This window comes from Dendrobates tinctorius, unplaced genomic scaffold (genome assembly GCF_039654945.1).
Source record: "Dendrobates tinctorius isolate UK_male_01 unplaced genomic scaffold, ASM3965494v1 ptg000035l, whole genome shotgun sequence".
In the NCBI taxonomy this organism is placed as follows: domain Eukaryota; kingdom Metazoa; phylum Chordata; class Amphibia; order Anura; family Dendrobatidae; genus Dendrobates; species Dendrobates tinctorius.
In genome coordinates this window covers 37,512,310-37,528,787 of record NW_027361703.1, presented here as the reverse complement: position 1 = coordinate 37,528,787, position 16,478 = coordinate 37,512,310, and positions in this window count along the sequence as shown.

The following is a 16,478-nucleotide window of genomic DNA, read 5'->3' as shown; positions in this document are numbered from 1 at the left end:
TTTTTATATAAAATAGTTTTCATTGCATAAAACCGACAAAACATAAAAAAAGACCTAAATGAGGTATCGCTGTAACCGTACTGACCCGAAGAATAAAACCGCTTTATCAATTTTACCGCACGCGGAACGGTGTAAACGCACTCCCCCAAAAGAAATTCATGAAACGCTGGTTTTTGTTCATTCTGCATCCCAAAAATCGGAATAAAAAGCGATCAAAAAATGTCACGTGCCCGAAAATGGTACCAATAAAAACGTCAACTCGTCCCGCAAAAAATAAGACCTCACATGACTCGGTGGGTCAAAATACGGAAAAATTCTAGCTCTCAATATGTGGTGATGCAAAAACTATTTTTACAATAAAAAGTGTCTTTTAGCGTGCGACAGCTGCCAAAAATAAAAACCGCCATAAATAGTAAATCAAACGCCCCGTTATCACCCCCTTAGTTAGGGAAAAATAATAAAATTAAAAAAATGTATTTATTTCCATTTTTCCATTAGGGTTAGGGTTAGGGCTAGGGTTTGCGCTAGGGTTAGGGTTAGGGGCTAGGGTTAGGGTTAGGGCTAGGGTTAGGGTTAGGGTTAGGGCTAGGGTTAGGGTTAGGGCTAGGGTTAGGGCTTGGGTTAGGGCTAATGGTTAGGGCTGAGATTAGGGTTAGAGGTGTGTTGGGGTTCGGGTTGGAGTTAGAATTGGGGGTTTCCACTGTTTGGGCACATGAGGGGCTCTCCAAATGCAACATTGCATCTGATCTCAATTCCAGCCAATTCTGAGTTAAAAAAGTCATATGGTGCTCCTTCCCTTCCAAGCTCTGCCATGCGCCCAAACAGTGTTTTACCCCCACATGTAGGGTATCAGCCTACTCAGGACAAATTGCAAAACAATTTTTGGGGTCCAATTTCTCCTGTTACCCTTAGGAAAATAAAAAATTGGGGGCAAAAATATCATTTTTGTGGAAAAAAATGATTTTTTTATTTTCACGTCCGAGCGTTATAAACTTCTGTGAAGCACTTGGGGGTTCAAAGTGCTCACCACACATCTAGATAAGTTCTGTGGGGGGTCTAGTGTCCAAAATGGGGTCATTTGTGTCGAGTTTCAATAGTTTAGGTACATCAGGGGCTCACCAAACGCACATGACACCCGCAGACCATTCCATCAAAGTCTGCATTCCAAAATGGCACTGCTTTCCTTCCGAGCCCCGACGTGTGTCCATACAGTAGTTTTCTCCCACATATGGGGTGTCAGCGTACTCATGACAAATTGGACAACAACTTTTGCGGTCCAATTTCTCCTGTTACCCTTGGGAAAATGAAAAAATTGGGGACTAATTGATCATGTTTTATGGAAAAAATACGATTTTTTTATTTTCATGCCCGGGCATTATAAACTTCTGTGAAGCCCTTGGGGGTTCAAAGTGCTCACCACACATCTAGATAAGTTCCTTAGGGGTTCTCGTTTCCAAAATGGGGTCATTTGTGGGTGTTTCCACTGTTTAGGTACATTAGGGGCTCTCCAAAGGCAACATGACACCCGCAGACCATTCCTTAAAAGTCTGCATTCCAAAACGTCACTACTTCCCTTCCGAGCCCTGACGTGTGTCCATACAGTAGTTTTCTCCCACATATGGGGTGTCAGCGTACTCAGGACAAATTGGACAACAACTTTTCAATTTCTCCTGTTACCCTTGGGAAAATAAAAAAATTGGGGACTAATTGATCATGTTTGTGGAAAAAATACGATTTTTTTATTTTCATGCCCTGGCATTATAAACTTCTGTGAAGCCCTTGGGGGTTCAAAGTGCTCACCTCACATCTAGATAAGTTCCTTATGGGGTCTAGTTTTCAAAATGGGGTCATTTGTGGGGGGTTTCCACTGTTTAGGTACATTAGGGGCTCTCCAAAGGCAACATGACACCCGCAGACCATTCCATCAATGTCTGCATTCCAAAACGTCACTACTTCCCTTCCGAGCCCTGACGTGTGTCCATACAGTAGTTTTCTCCCACATATGGGGTGTCAGCGTACTCAGGACAAATTGGACAACAACTTTTGGGGTTCAATTTCTCCTGTTACCCTTGGGAAAATAAAAAAAATGGTGACTAAAAGATCATGTTTGTGGAAAAAATACGAATTTTTTATTTTCACGCCCGGGCGTTATAAACTTCTGTGAAGCACTGGGGGGTTCAAAGTGCTCACCACACATCTAGATAAGTTCCTTGGGGGGTCTAGTTTACAAAATGGTGTCATTTGTGGGGGGTTTCCACTGTTTAGGTACATCAGGGGTTTTCCAATCGCGACATGGTGTCCGATCTCAATTCCAGCCAAAAACGTCAAATGGCGCTGCTTCCCTTCCGAGCTCTGCCATGCGCCCAAATAGTGGTTTACCCCCACATGTGGGGTATCAGCGTACTCAGGACAAATTGCACAATAACTTTTAGGGTGCTGTTACCCTTGGAAAAATAAGAATTGGGGTGAAAAGATCATTTTTGTGGAAAAATATGATTTTTTAATTGCACCGCTGTACGTTATAAACTTCTGTAAAGCCCTTGTGGGTTCAAAGTTCCCACCACATATCTAGATAAGTTCCTTGGGGGGTCTAGTTTCCAAAATGGGGTCACTTGTAGGGGGTTTCCACTGTTTAGGTACATCAGGGACTCTCCAAACGTGACATGGCGTCCGATCTGAATTCCAGCCAATTTTGCATTGAAAAAGTCAAACGGCGCTCCTTCCATTCTGAGCTCTGCCATGCGCCGAAACAGTCGTTCCCCCCCACAAATCAGGTATCAGCGTACTCAGGACAAATTGCACAATAACTTTTGTAGTCCAATTTCTCCTGTTACCCTTGGTAAAATAAAAAAAATTGAACCTGAAGGTTTTTTTTTGTGAAAAAAAGTTAGATGTTAATTTTTTTTTAAATATTCAAAAAAATTCCTGTGACGCACCTAAAGGGTTAATAAACTTCTTGAATGTGGTTTTGAGCACCTTAAGGGGTGCAGTTTTTAGAATGGTGTCACTTTTGGGTATTTTCTATCATATAGACCCCTCAAAGTGGCTTCAAATGTGATGTGGTCCTAAAAATAAAATGGTGTTGTAAAAATGAGAAATCGCTGGTCAACTTTTAACCCTTATAACTTCCTAACAAAAAAAAATTTTGGTTCCAAGATTGTGCTGATGTAAAGTAAACATGAGGCAAATGTTAGTTATCAAGTTTTTTGTGTGCCGTATCTCTGTGATTTAAGGGCATAAAAATTCAAAGTTGGAAAATTGCGAAATTTTCAAAATTTTTGCCAAATTTCCATTTTTTTCACAAATAAACGCAAGTTATTTGAATGAAATTTTACCACTAACATGAAGTACAATATGTCACGAGAAAACAGTGTCAGAATCACCGAGATCCATAAAAGCGTTCCAGAGTTATGACCTCATAAAGGTACAGTGGTCAGAATTGTAAAAATTGGCCCGGTCATGAACATGCAAACCACCCTTGGGGGTGAAGGGGTTAAAGGGTCCAGGCATCTGCCAAGACCTCACAGTGCCTGAGATATCTCCAGAGGACTCATTTGCGGAGCTGGTGAGTGTCGTGAGGGTGATTCTTGTGACTTGTACATTTTGGATCTGAGTGCTTACACTTCTTTCTGGACCATTCACCCATACAGACCATCCTGCATTATTACAATTTTGTTTCTTTCTTGTTCCCATCTTAAATTTATCTTTTTATTTTTATTTCATTTATAATGTTTAGAGCTAAAATAATGAAAATAATGATTATAATGATTTAAATCATCCTACCGTTTTGTGCATACAGCTCCTATGCACGACCATGTGTCTCTATAGTATTAGTGCAATCTTTCAGACATTACCACTTTCCATATGTTCCATGTTTGGCTATATATATATTAGGTGAGTAACTGATGACTGCAAGATTGGCATGTTACCATGGAAACACACAGATCTGCATGGGAGCTAAAGACACAAAACGGTAGGACATTTTCTTAACAAGACTGTTTACAGTGCCTAGTTTCTTAAACCTTTTTTTTTTTTTAACACATTGGTGTAGCTAAATATTATTGCAAATGTGTGCACGCCTTTAATTATTTTTTCATCAGCTAAAATGTGCAGAAATGCAGATTCATGCATACTTAAAATAATGATTGGGTCTAGATGTCATCTAGGTGTGATTAGATACAACGGGGCACTTTTCTTAATGGCGTCGTTCACAAAGGATGTGGCCACTATTTGCACTAAATGTCGCACTGATAAGTTTAAAAGAGACAAGTAACTGTAGACAGTAATTGTGCTGATCAATTGTACTTTTTTTTTTGTTTTTGCGCCATCTTTTTTAAAATCTGTTATCCATGCTGCAAAATAAGCGCCTGTGCGCACGTTGCAGATATTTTGCTTTTTTTTTTTTTTTCTGCTCAAATTTGTCACAGGATTCGTCCTGACGCCAGCAAAGTGTATGAGAATCCTGAAGTCTCATGCACACGTTGCTTATTTTTGACTTGGATATTAGGTGCAGATTTAAATCTGTTGAGCGTCAATTCTTTCAGCATTTATGCTGCAGATTTCACTCATACTAATGAAAGACTGAAAAAAAAAAACTAGTGCGAGCGTCTTGAAAATGATGAGGAATCGAAACAGAAAAAACTGCTAGAAAGTTGTAGAACTTTTCTTTTATATACTGTTTGCATTTTTGTTAATATAATATTAGTGTTGAGTGATACCGTTCGATACCCAAAAATATCGTATCGGATGGTATCGCCCGATACGAAAAAAATATCGGGTATCGCCGATTCCGATACCGGAAGTCCCATTCAAGTCAATGGGACTTCCAGTATCGGAATTTAAAAAAGCCCTTTATTTCCTTGTTGGCTAATTCTACGCAATTGAAAACAAATAAGAGTCATGTAGAATGTATTGTGGGAGGTGGAGGAGACATTAAAGGCATAGTGGTTTATTCAAATCACATGGCATAGCATTAATTCCAATTTTTTTTTTCAAGACATTCGGAGTTAAAAAGATATTGACTATGTTAACTTTTTTATATTTTGTCAGATATGTATGTTTCACAACTTCCATGCTCTTCACCTTCTTTTGTACTTCTCCCACACTTTCTCCTTCATGATCCGCAGCAGTAGCATTTTTTTCATCAACTTTTTCTTCACCTTCTTCATCTTCTTCTGCTTCACCTTCTTCCCATTAATTTTTTTTTTCCATTCTTCATATTCTTCTTATTCAGCTATTATTAATTTTCATGTGATATTTCTTCATCTTCTTCCTATTCTTCTTTTTCTTCATTTTCTTATGGTGACAGGCATTCCTGTAGTACTTATCTATAAAAGTTATAAGATTACACCTTACGTTCTGCCTGTCACTAAAGATTTGCAACAGGATTTGTCCGCGTTCAGTTTGGCCTGCAGCAGCAGGCATTTTCCAGGGGCACCACGAGGAGGAACGGACTCACCCCCATTTACTGCTTAGTCTTCTTCTGCTTATAATTTTGATTTCTTCTATGCTGATTTTTAGTCTTATGCTTAATGTTCTTCTGCTTTCTGTTCTTCTGCTTTTGCTTCTTCTGCTTCTTGTTCTTCTGTCTTTTGTTCTGTATCTTGGTGGTTGTCTTCATGTTCTTTGTCCTCTTGGTCTTATTATTTAGGGTCATATTTCTGGTCTTCTTTGGTGTGGTCTTCAGGGTCGTCGTCATCAGGGTCGTCGTCATGGAGATCGATAAGGATTACCAAAGACAATTTCAAAATGCTTGATCTTGGAAATGTAGCAGAAGGTACAAGAAGGCTGAGAAACTGGCGAGAACCAGCTGACAGTACTGGAACCCGTAGTGGCAGCAGAAGGAACAATAGCCAATGACACTACTGAGGAACAGCTGACGGTGCTGGACCCCGGTTACTATGCAGGAGGTACCTGTGCTAGAAACCACTACCAAGGACCAGCTGATGTTGCTGGACCTCGGATACCGAGATGGAGGCACCTAGGCCAAAGGCTCTGGCGAGAACCAGCAGACAGTGCTGGAACCCGGATGGGTAGCAGAAGGAACAAGAGACAATGGCACTACCGAGGACCAACTGACGGTGATGGACCACGGTTACTAAGCAGAAGGTACCTGTGCTAAAATGCACTACCAAGGACCAGCTGACGGTGCTGGACTTCGGATACCGAGATGGAGGCACCTAGGCCAAAGGCTCTGGCGAGGACCAGCTGACAGTGCTGGAACCCGGGTGGGTAGCAGAAGGTACTCATCCAAAGCAAAGTAGCCAGGCCGCAAGCCGGCCGCAGTTACCGAAACCCACAGTCCTTCAGGGGGTCCATGTCCCATTGGCACTACAGATCCATACTTCAGTGCCAGTTCCCGCAGCCCACATAAGAGTCACCTAAACTGCAGGCACCGTAGAGTCGGCTAACCCGGCCGCAAGACGACAGGACAACGGATTGGTGGCATAGTGACCTTGACACTACCCAGAAACAGCTGGCGTGCTGGAACCAGGCTGGACAACAGGGAGTACCCGTGCCAAAGACACTGCCGAGAACCAGCTGACGGTGCTGGAACCCAGATGGGTAGCAAAAGCTACAAGAGCCAATGGCACTACCGAGGACCAACTAACGGTGATGGACCACGGTTACTAAGCAGAAGGTACCTGTGCTAAAAAGCACTACCAAGGACCAGCTGACGGTGCTGGACTTCGGATACCGAGATGGAGGCACCAAGGCCAAAGGCTCTGGCGAGAACCAGCTGACAGTGCTGGAACCCGGGTGGGTAGCAGAAGTTACCCATGCAAAGCAAAGTAGCCAGGCCGCAAGCCGGCCGCAGTTGCCGAAACCCACAGTCTTACAGGGTGTCCATGTCCCATTGGCACTACGGATCCAGCCTTCAGTGCCAGTTCCCGCAGCCCACATAGGAGTCACCTAAACTGCAGGCACCGTAGAGTCGGCTAACCCGGCCGCAAGACGACAGGACAACGGATTGGTGGCATAGTGACCTTGACACTACCCGGAAACAGCTGGCGTGCTGGAACCAGGCTGGGCAACAGGGAGTACCCGTGCCAAAGACACTGCCGAGAACCAACTGGCGTTGTTGGAACCCAGGGACAATCATGGTGAAGGCCGAGGCCTACTTGGTGGCAGTTTTATATTGTTTGTAGGCTACAACAGACTGTCAACGTGCTTCAATTAGGCATCTGTCTCCACTCTGTTTCCAGGATTTCACGTGACCACCAACACCGCCAGTTTATGCATACAGTAGCTGTCTGCCCAATCCACACGTGTTCCTGTGTTACTGGGGTTCTGTAATGTCAGCAGATCCCCTGATGTGTGTTTGCCACTGTCTCCTGCTCTGTCCACATTCCCACCGCTTGCAGTGGGAAGGTGGACAGCGCAGGAGACAGTGCCGGACACACATTGGGGGAACTGCTCATGTAACAGAACACCAGGAACACAGGAACAAGTGTGGAATGCGTGGACGGCAACTGTGAGCAGGAACTGGCGGTGTTGGAGGTCAGGGGAAATACTAGAGACAGAGTGGAGACAGAGGCCAAATCAGAGAATGTTTAAATCTGAAGTAGTTACAATTTGGAGGCAGCAGCAGTTTGCCCGCCACACAGCAGGGGATCAGCTGACGTTACCGACCCCCACTTTCACATTAACGAGTGTTTTTTTCTGTGTGGACAGCACTTCCGAGCAACAACTGACGATGTTGGAGCCCAGGGATAGTCATTTTGTAGGCTGAGGCCTACTTGGAGGCAGTTTAAGATAAGACGTTGTTTGAATTTGGAGGCAGCAGGAGAGTTTGCCGTACACACAGCAGGGGATCAGCTGACGTTACCGAACCCCACTTTCACATGAACGAGTGTTTTTTTCTGTGTGGACAGCACTTCCGAGCACCAACTGGCGTTGTTGGAGCCCAGGGACAATCATGGTGCAGGCCGAGGCCTACTAGGAGCCAGGTGTAAATCGGAGGTATTTTGACTTTGCAGGCAGCAGGAGAGTTTGCCGTACACACAGCAGGGGATCAGCAGACGTTACCGAACCCCACTTTCACATGAACAAGTGTGTTTTTCTGTGTGGACAGCACTTCCGAGCACCAACTGGCGTTGTTGGAGCCCAGGGACAATCATGGTGCAGGCCGAGGCCTACTAGGAGCCAGTTTTAGATTGTTTGTAGGCTACAACAGACTGTCAACGTGCTCCAATTAGGCATCTGTCTCCACTCTGTTTCCAGGATTTCACGTGACCACCAACACCGCCAGTTTATGTGTACAGCAGCCGTCTGCCCAATCCACACGTGTTCCTGTGTTACTGGGGTTCTGTAATGTCAGCAGATCCCCTGATGTGTGTCTGCCACTGTCTCCTGCTCTGTCCACATTCCCACCGCTTGCAGTGGGAAGGTGGACAGCGCAGGAGACAGTGACGGACACACATTGGGGGATCTGCTCACGTAACAGAACACCAGGAACACAGGAACAAGTGTGGAATGCGTGGACGGCAACTGTGAGCAGGAACTGGCGGTGTTGGAGGTCAGGGGAAATACCAGAGACAGAGTGGAGACAGAGGCCAAATCAGAGAATGTTTAAATCAGAAGTAGTTACAATTTGGAGGCAGCAGCAGTTTGCCCTCCACACAGCAGGGGATCAGCTGACGTTACCGACCCCCACTTTCACATGAACGAGTGTTTTTTTCTGTGCTGACAGCACTTCTGAGCACCAACTGGCGGTGTCGGAGCCCAGGGAAAATCAGGTAGTAGGCCGAGGCCTACTTGGAGCCAGGTGTAAATCTGAGGTTGTTTGACTGTGGAGGGAGCAGGACACTTTGCCATACACACAGCAGTGGATCAGCTGACGTTACCGAACCCCACTTACACATGAGCGAGTGTTTTGTCTGTGCGGACAGCACTTCTGAGCACCAACTTGCGGTGTCGGAGCCCAGGGAAAATCAGGTAGTAGGCCGAGGCCTACTTGGTGGCAGTTTTTGATTGTTTCTAGACTACTACTAACTGTCAACGTACTCCAATTAGGCCTCTGTCTTCACTCTGTTTCGAGTATTTCCTCTGGCTTCCAACCACTCCAGTTGCTGCTCTGAAATGCTGTCTGCACAACCCACACTTGTTCCTGTGTTACTGGGGTTCTGTAACAGTAGCTTCTCCCTAGAGGTGTCAGGCAATGTCTCCTGCTCTGTCCACATTTCCACTACAAGTAGTGGAAATGTAGACAAAGCAGGAGACATTGCCGGACTCACCTCTGGAGATGAGCAGATGTTACAGGACCCAGGTAACACAGGAACAAGTGTGGATTGTCCAGACGGTACTTGAGAGCAGAAACAGGCGGTGTTGTAGGCTGGAGGAAATACTCAAAACAGAGTGGAGACAGAGGGCAAATCAGAGAACATATTAAATCAGAGGTAGTCAGAAGTTGTAGGCAGCAGGAGAGTTTGCCGTACACACAGCAGGGGATCAGCTGACGTTACCGAACCCCACTTACACATGAGCGAGTGTTTTGTCTGTGCGGACAGCACTTCTGAGCACCAACTGGTGGTGTCGGAGCCCAGGGAAAATCAGGTAGTAGGCCGAGGCCTACTTGGAACCAGGTGTAAATCTGAGGTTGTTTGACTGTGGAGGGAGCAGGACACTTTGCCATACACACAGCAGGGGATCAGCTGACGTTACCAAACCCCACTAACACATGAGCGAGTGTTTTGTCTGTGCGGACAGCACTTCTGAGCACCAACTGGCGGTGTCGGAGCCCAGGGAAAATCAGGTAGTAGGCCGAGGCCTACTTGGTGGCAGTTTTCGATTGTTTCTAGACTACTACTAACTGTCAACGTACTCCAATTAGGCCTCTGTCTTCACTCTATTTCGAGTATTTCCTCTGGCTTCCAACCACGCCTGTTGCTGCTCTGAAATGCCGTCTGCACAACCCACACTTGTTCCTGTGTTACTGGGGTTCTGTAACAGCAGCTTCTCCCTAGAGGTGAGTCAGGCAATGTCTCCTGCTCTGTCCACATTTCCACTACAAGTAGTGGGAATGTAGACAAAGCAGGAGACATTGCCGGACTCACCTCTGGAGATGAGCAGATGTTACAGGACCCAGGTAACATAGGAACAAGTGTGGATTGTGCAGACGGCACTTGAGAGCAGAAACAGGCGGTGTTGTAGGCCGGAGGAAATACTCAAAACAGAGTGGAGACAGAGGGCAAATCAGAGAACATATTAAATCAGAGGTAGCACTTCTGAGCACCAACTGGTGGTGTCGGAGCACAGGGAAAATCAGGTAGTAGGCCGAGGCCTACTTGGAGCCAGGTGTAAATCTGAGGTTGTTTGACTGTGGAGGGAGCAGGACACTTTGCCATACACACAGCAGGGGATCAGCTGACGTTACCGAACCCCACTTACACATGAGCGAGTGTTTTGTCTGTGTGGACAGCACTTCTGAGCAACATCGGGCGTTGCTGTAGCCCAGGAAATAAACTTCAGGTCATAGAAACATGAACACAACAGGAGACCTGGATCCTGTTGCCAACCAATTATTTATTCTGGAAGAGGACTGGCAAATTCAGGTGAGATCCAGGCCTTGTTCATTTTCAGAAAAGTAAGCCGGTCAACTTTATTGGCGGATAGTCGCGTGCGACGGTCTGTTACCACACCACCTGCAGCACTAAAGACACGTTCCGATAATACACTGGCAGCAGGGCAAGCCAGCACCTCCAATGCATACTGGCTAAGCTCTGGCCATGTATCCAGCTTAGAGACCCAATACTTGAGCGGGGAAGAGCCGTCTGGGAGTACACTAACAGGGCAAGACAAGTAGTCTGTCACCATCTGACGGAAACGTTGCCTCCTGCTGACTGGAGCCGTCTGTGATGGTGTAGCCGTTTGTGGCGGTCCCACAAAACATTTCCACATTTGGGCCATACTGGCCTTGCATTGTCCTGCGGCACTGCCTCTGCTACCTCTTTGTGCAGAGCTTCCTCCACTTCCTCTACCCACATGGCTGCTTTGAAAAGCACTACCAGCAACACTTGCGGGGGGAATGGAGAACATGATGGTCTGCACAAGTGTTTCTTGGTACTCCCGCATTTTATGCTCCCGGTTCAACTGTGGTATGAGGCTTTGTAAGTTGTCCCAGTAGCGAGGATCTAGGAGGGTGTACACCCAATAATCAGCCGTGTGGAGAATGTTGACGATGCGGCGGTCATTTAACAAGCAATGCAGCATGAAATCAACCATGTGCTGCAGACTGCCAGCTGGACCGGAAATGCTGTCCCCAGCTTGAGGCAGCATCTCAGCCTGCTCAGCATCACCCCACCCTCGCTGTACACACTGACTACTAGAGCCTTGTGTACTTCCCTCATCTGGAGAGATGTGTTCCTCCTCCTCCATTGACTCCTCGTCATCCTCCTCACTAAGTGTCCCCTGCCTGGGCCTTTGTGTGGAAGCACGTTGCGCAGACTTGCCAGAAGCAGATGGCATTTCTGACTCCTCATCCTCGACCTCTTCAAAAACCTCCTCACTTAGTGCTTGTAAGGTTTTTTGAAGCAGACAGATAAGGGGGACAGTCATGCTGACTAGTGCATAATCTGCACTGGCCATCCGCGTGGAGTCATCGAAGGCACGCAAAACTTGGCAGATGTCCCTCATAGTGGCCCACTCAGTGGTGGTGAAGTGTGTTATGATTGAGTCACCGTAGGAGGCAAAAATAGAAATGCTAGCTAAGTCCAGAAAACCAGAGAAGTTGGCAGCTATCGGATTGAAGACCCCTGAACCTATCAACACAACTAGCAGTAGCCGTGGGGGGCTCCTACGATGCCCTAGGCCCCTCGATCACAGCCGGAGGACTACATAGCCTTAAGACAGAAAGGGAAATCTAAACTGCCCCAGAGCAGACCCCAAAGCAAAAGGCAGCCCCCAACATATAATGACGGTGAAGCAAGAAGAAAGAACAAAACACAGACAGAAAGATAGACTGAGCAAAGATGGGGCCCCAGCTAGCTTAGATAGGAAAGGACAGGAAGGCTGCTGTCTGCAATCCGTGAAAAACCCTATGAAAATAAGAGCCAACAACTGACAGTAAAAAAGGCCCTGAAGACGCTAGGCTTCCAAAAGCTATGTCAGTACTCAGGAATATTCTGAAGACAGAGCAACAGGCAAAAGGAGATTCAGCTCACCCCAGCAGGGAATGGCAGAATCCAGAAAAGCAAGGAAAACAAAACACTAATGCAAAAAGGCAAAGCAGAAATCTTAGCTTTAGATGAGTAGGAATCAGACTGGTTTCCTAGAAGTCCACAGAGAAATCACCCGCAGGCCAGAAGGGCGTCGGCAGCCTTATATCCAGTCATTAACTCCACTCAGCCAGTCATCATCATCAGCCCCAGGTGTTTGACAATCAGGCTCACTACCTTTCTTCACCAGAAGAGGGAGTTCCTCGGGCCTCAGTAGTGAAGGGGAAAATGAACTCACAACAGAAGTGTGTCCGGCGCACAGTGCGACTTGTTTGCACCTGATGCAGCTGGTACTCCATTACTGCTGCCTGCTGCTCACACAACCGCTCCAACATATGTAACGTTGAATTCCACCTGGTGGGGAGGTCACATATGATGCGATGATCTGGCAGGCGGAATCGGCATTGCAGAGATGCAATGCGCGATCTTGCCATGCTGGAACGCCGCAAGTGAGCACACTCTAGGCGAACCTTGTGCAGCAGTGCATCAAGATCTGGATAGTCCCTCAGAAAGCTCTGCACCACCAAATTGAGCACGTTTGCCAGACATGGTATGTGAGTGAGGCAAATAGGTAATAGACATATTATATGTGGAGGCCAAAAATCTACGATTTATGATGGCCGTAAAGGTGATCAATAATATAAATCATATATCATGATCCACATAATTAAAACAGGACAAATGCAGGACAACTGCACATTAACTAGAAATTACCAAAAAAGGAAGCAGTCAAAAATCCATAAAATAACAATGTTTATTGAAAATACTAATAAATATAGACACACGGTATGTGGAAGGGGAGGAACAGCATATAAACAAGCACAATGGTCCTTAGGGCCAGCTATGCTGCAAACATCTCATCAGGCAAATAGTATGCAGAGCTAGACATTATAGCCAGTGATAAGTCAGGGGCACATAATTACATGTAATATGGCAAGAGGTGTGAATAACATCATCATGTAGCAAGTGCCACTGCTCTTAATGAAAGATGTTCCCTGACAAAGTAAAGGGTACAAGGTCATTAAATAAATTGTGCACTGAACACATCATAGCAACAATATAGAGGACTGCACAACTATACCTGGGAAGCAGTGAAGCAGCAAGGTCGGTCCTGTCCCCGACGCGCGTTTCGGAGCCAAAAAGGCTCCTTCCTCAGGGGGCGTGGAGAGTGGCGCAACCATCGGGTTTATATAATGCACCTGCCATAGGTCATCAAGATGCGCAACAGCCCATCATCAGCCAGCTGGATCGGTGCTGTGGCGAAACCGGAAACACGCAGGCCCACGTGATCCAGCACACCGGGCAAGGAACGCCCACTGGCTAACCAATGGACAGCGCGCATGCGTGTAAATGACGCCAGGCTGAAGCCGCCATATTTAAAAAGGGCAAAGTATGGGGCAAGCATAAATGAATGTACAAAATAACAAGGTATAAATAGAATATACCCAGAATATAGTGTCAAGGTACAAACTAATAAGAAATATACAAAAAAGCATGTATAAAAAAATAATATACAGACAGCAAATATTACACTGGGCATATTGCACCGGCCTATATCAATAGCAGATGGCCATTGCCAATAACAGATGGCTGCATATAGAGTACATCAATGCTCACATATTCGGCAAATTCGGAGCTAAATTGACTCACAATTATGCGAAACCCTATGTTTTTGGGTCTATGTTGTACAAAAATAGTATCCATATAAAAATGCAGTCATCAAAATTTACACATAGACTATTACTATATGCCAGAATATCTTAAGACCATCAAAAAAAAACCCACATATGGATGATTAAATACATGGAGGAAAGGTCACAATGTACATATACACAGTGAAATAAAAAAATTACAAAACACAAAAAGTTAACAAAATATGATTGACCAACATGAAAATATACAGTACACTAGACTATAGTGCAATATGGATGGCACAAAACAGACTGTCACTATAAGATTGACAAGTATATACTACCCCATATATATATATTATATATTAATAAAATTAGTAGACTGATACATAACACAAATCTGTCAAATTATGTCAAATTATATAAAAAAAAGCCAACATAGGTATGGCATCCATATAACAACTCTATGGTGCCAGACGATCTTCAGACTCTATCCACAATTCCAAAAGACATCGGATCATGTTCAGAATACTACAAGAATAAAAGACAGAGAATAAAAGACAGAATAATTAAAATACAAAACCACAGTGCTCGTATGAGTATCAACTCAGGTGAAACTACAAATATGGAACATATGAGATATTTTCATTTAATCCACGTGGATGAATAGTGTCTAAAGTCCAAATCCATCTGGTTTCGGACCTCGCCAAGCGATTGGACAATTTGCCACCCCTTATATTGATGCTAAGAGCATCAATACTCCTTACTTTAAGGAGTGTAGCATTGCACTGATGGAATTGCTTGAAATGTCTGGGCAAGGTCTTTAGACTTCCAACATCATCACAGGTAGCTGCAGCCTGTATGCCCAAGACATGTTCCCTTTTACGCACTTTCAATTGACGTGTGGTCATCCCCACATAAATGAGTCCACAAGGGCAGGTAGCATAGTATATCACGTACCGAGTGGTACATGATATACGTTGCTTAATAGAGAATGTCCTGGTACCGTCATAATTGGTAAAAGAGGTACTCCTCTCAATATTCGGACAGGCTATACATCTGCCACAAGAGAAGCATCCATTTTTAGTCGGGATATCATCCAAAAAAGTACGTATTGGGTGATCCGCATAGACAGGAAGAGGGGCTGTGGGAGAGGGACCTCTTCCTGTCTGATAAACAGGGGTCAATTGAGCGTGTCCAATTATGGGCACGCTATATCGACGATATCTTCTTTATCTTTCAGGGCAGCTCCATCGACCTTCTGCAATTCATATCCACCTTGAACAGCAATGATCTCAATATTAAGCTTACTTTGACCTGGGATCCGGCAAAGATTAATTTTTTGGATGTTTCCATTAGAAAGGATACAGAAGGAATAATCCAGACGGATATCCACGGTAAGGAAACATCTAGTAACACCCTGCTTCACGCCTCATCCTGCCATCCGCAACAACTTATCAAGGCCATCCCCGTGGGGCAGTTCTTACGTCTCCGTCGAATCTGTTCCACTGATGTGGATTTCGAATATAGTGCTAATGAGCTGAAAGCTCGTTTTCTATCCCGTGGATACAGTAGACGGAGCGTTAAAAAAGCCTATCAACGTGCTAAACATGTGACTCGTAATGATCTACTCTATGGGAATCGCAAAAAAACGGAGGGGAGTGATATTGTTAGGGTCATCACTTCCTTCCACCCCCAACATAAGATGATGCGTGATGCAATGAGAAAGGCTTGGCCTATCCTTGCGGTGGATCCAATTTTGAGTAAATTTCTCCCGGAATATCCGTCCATTACTTTTAGAAGGGCAAGGAATTTACGTGATCAGTTGGTGGCTAGCCACTATGCGGATCACCCAATACGTACTTTTTTGGATGATATCCCGACTAAAAATGGATGCTTCCCTTGTGGCAGATGTATAGCCTGCCCGAATATTGAGAGGAGTACCTCTTTTACCAATTATGACGGTACCAGGACATTCTCTATTAAGCAACGTATATCATGTACCACTCAGTACGTGATATACTATGCTACCTGCCCTTGTGGACTCATTTATGTGGGGATGACCACATGTCAATTGAAAGTGCGTACAAGGGAACATGTCTTGGGCATACAGGCTGCAGCTACCTGTGATGATGATGGAAGTCTAAAGACCTTGCCCAGACATTTCAAGCAATTCCATCAGTGCAATGCTACACTCCTTAAAGTAAGGGGTATTGATGCTCTTAGCATCAATATAAGGGGTGGCAAATTGTCCAATCGCTTGGCGAGGTACAAAACCAGATGGATTTGGACTTTAGACACTATTCATCCACGTGGATTAAATGAAAATATCTCATATGTTCCATATTTGTAGTTTCACCTGAGTTGATACTCATACGAGCACTGTGGTTTTGTATTTTAATTATTCTGTCTTTTATTCTTGTAGTATTCTGAACATGATCCGATGTCTTTTGGAATTGTGGATAGAGTCTGAAGATCGTCTGGCACCATAGAGTTGTTATATGGATGCCATACCTATGTTGGCTTTTTTTTATATAATTTGACATAATTTGACAGATTTGTGTTATGTATCAGTCTACTAATTTTATTAATATATAATATATATATGGGGTAGTATATACTTGTCAATCTT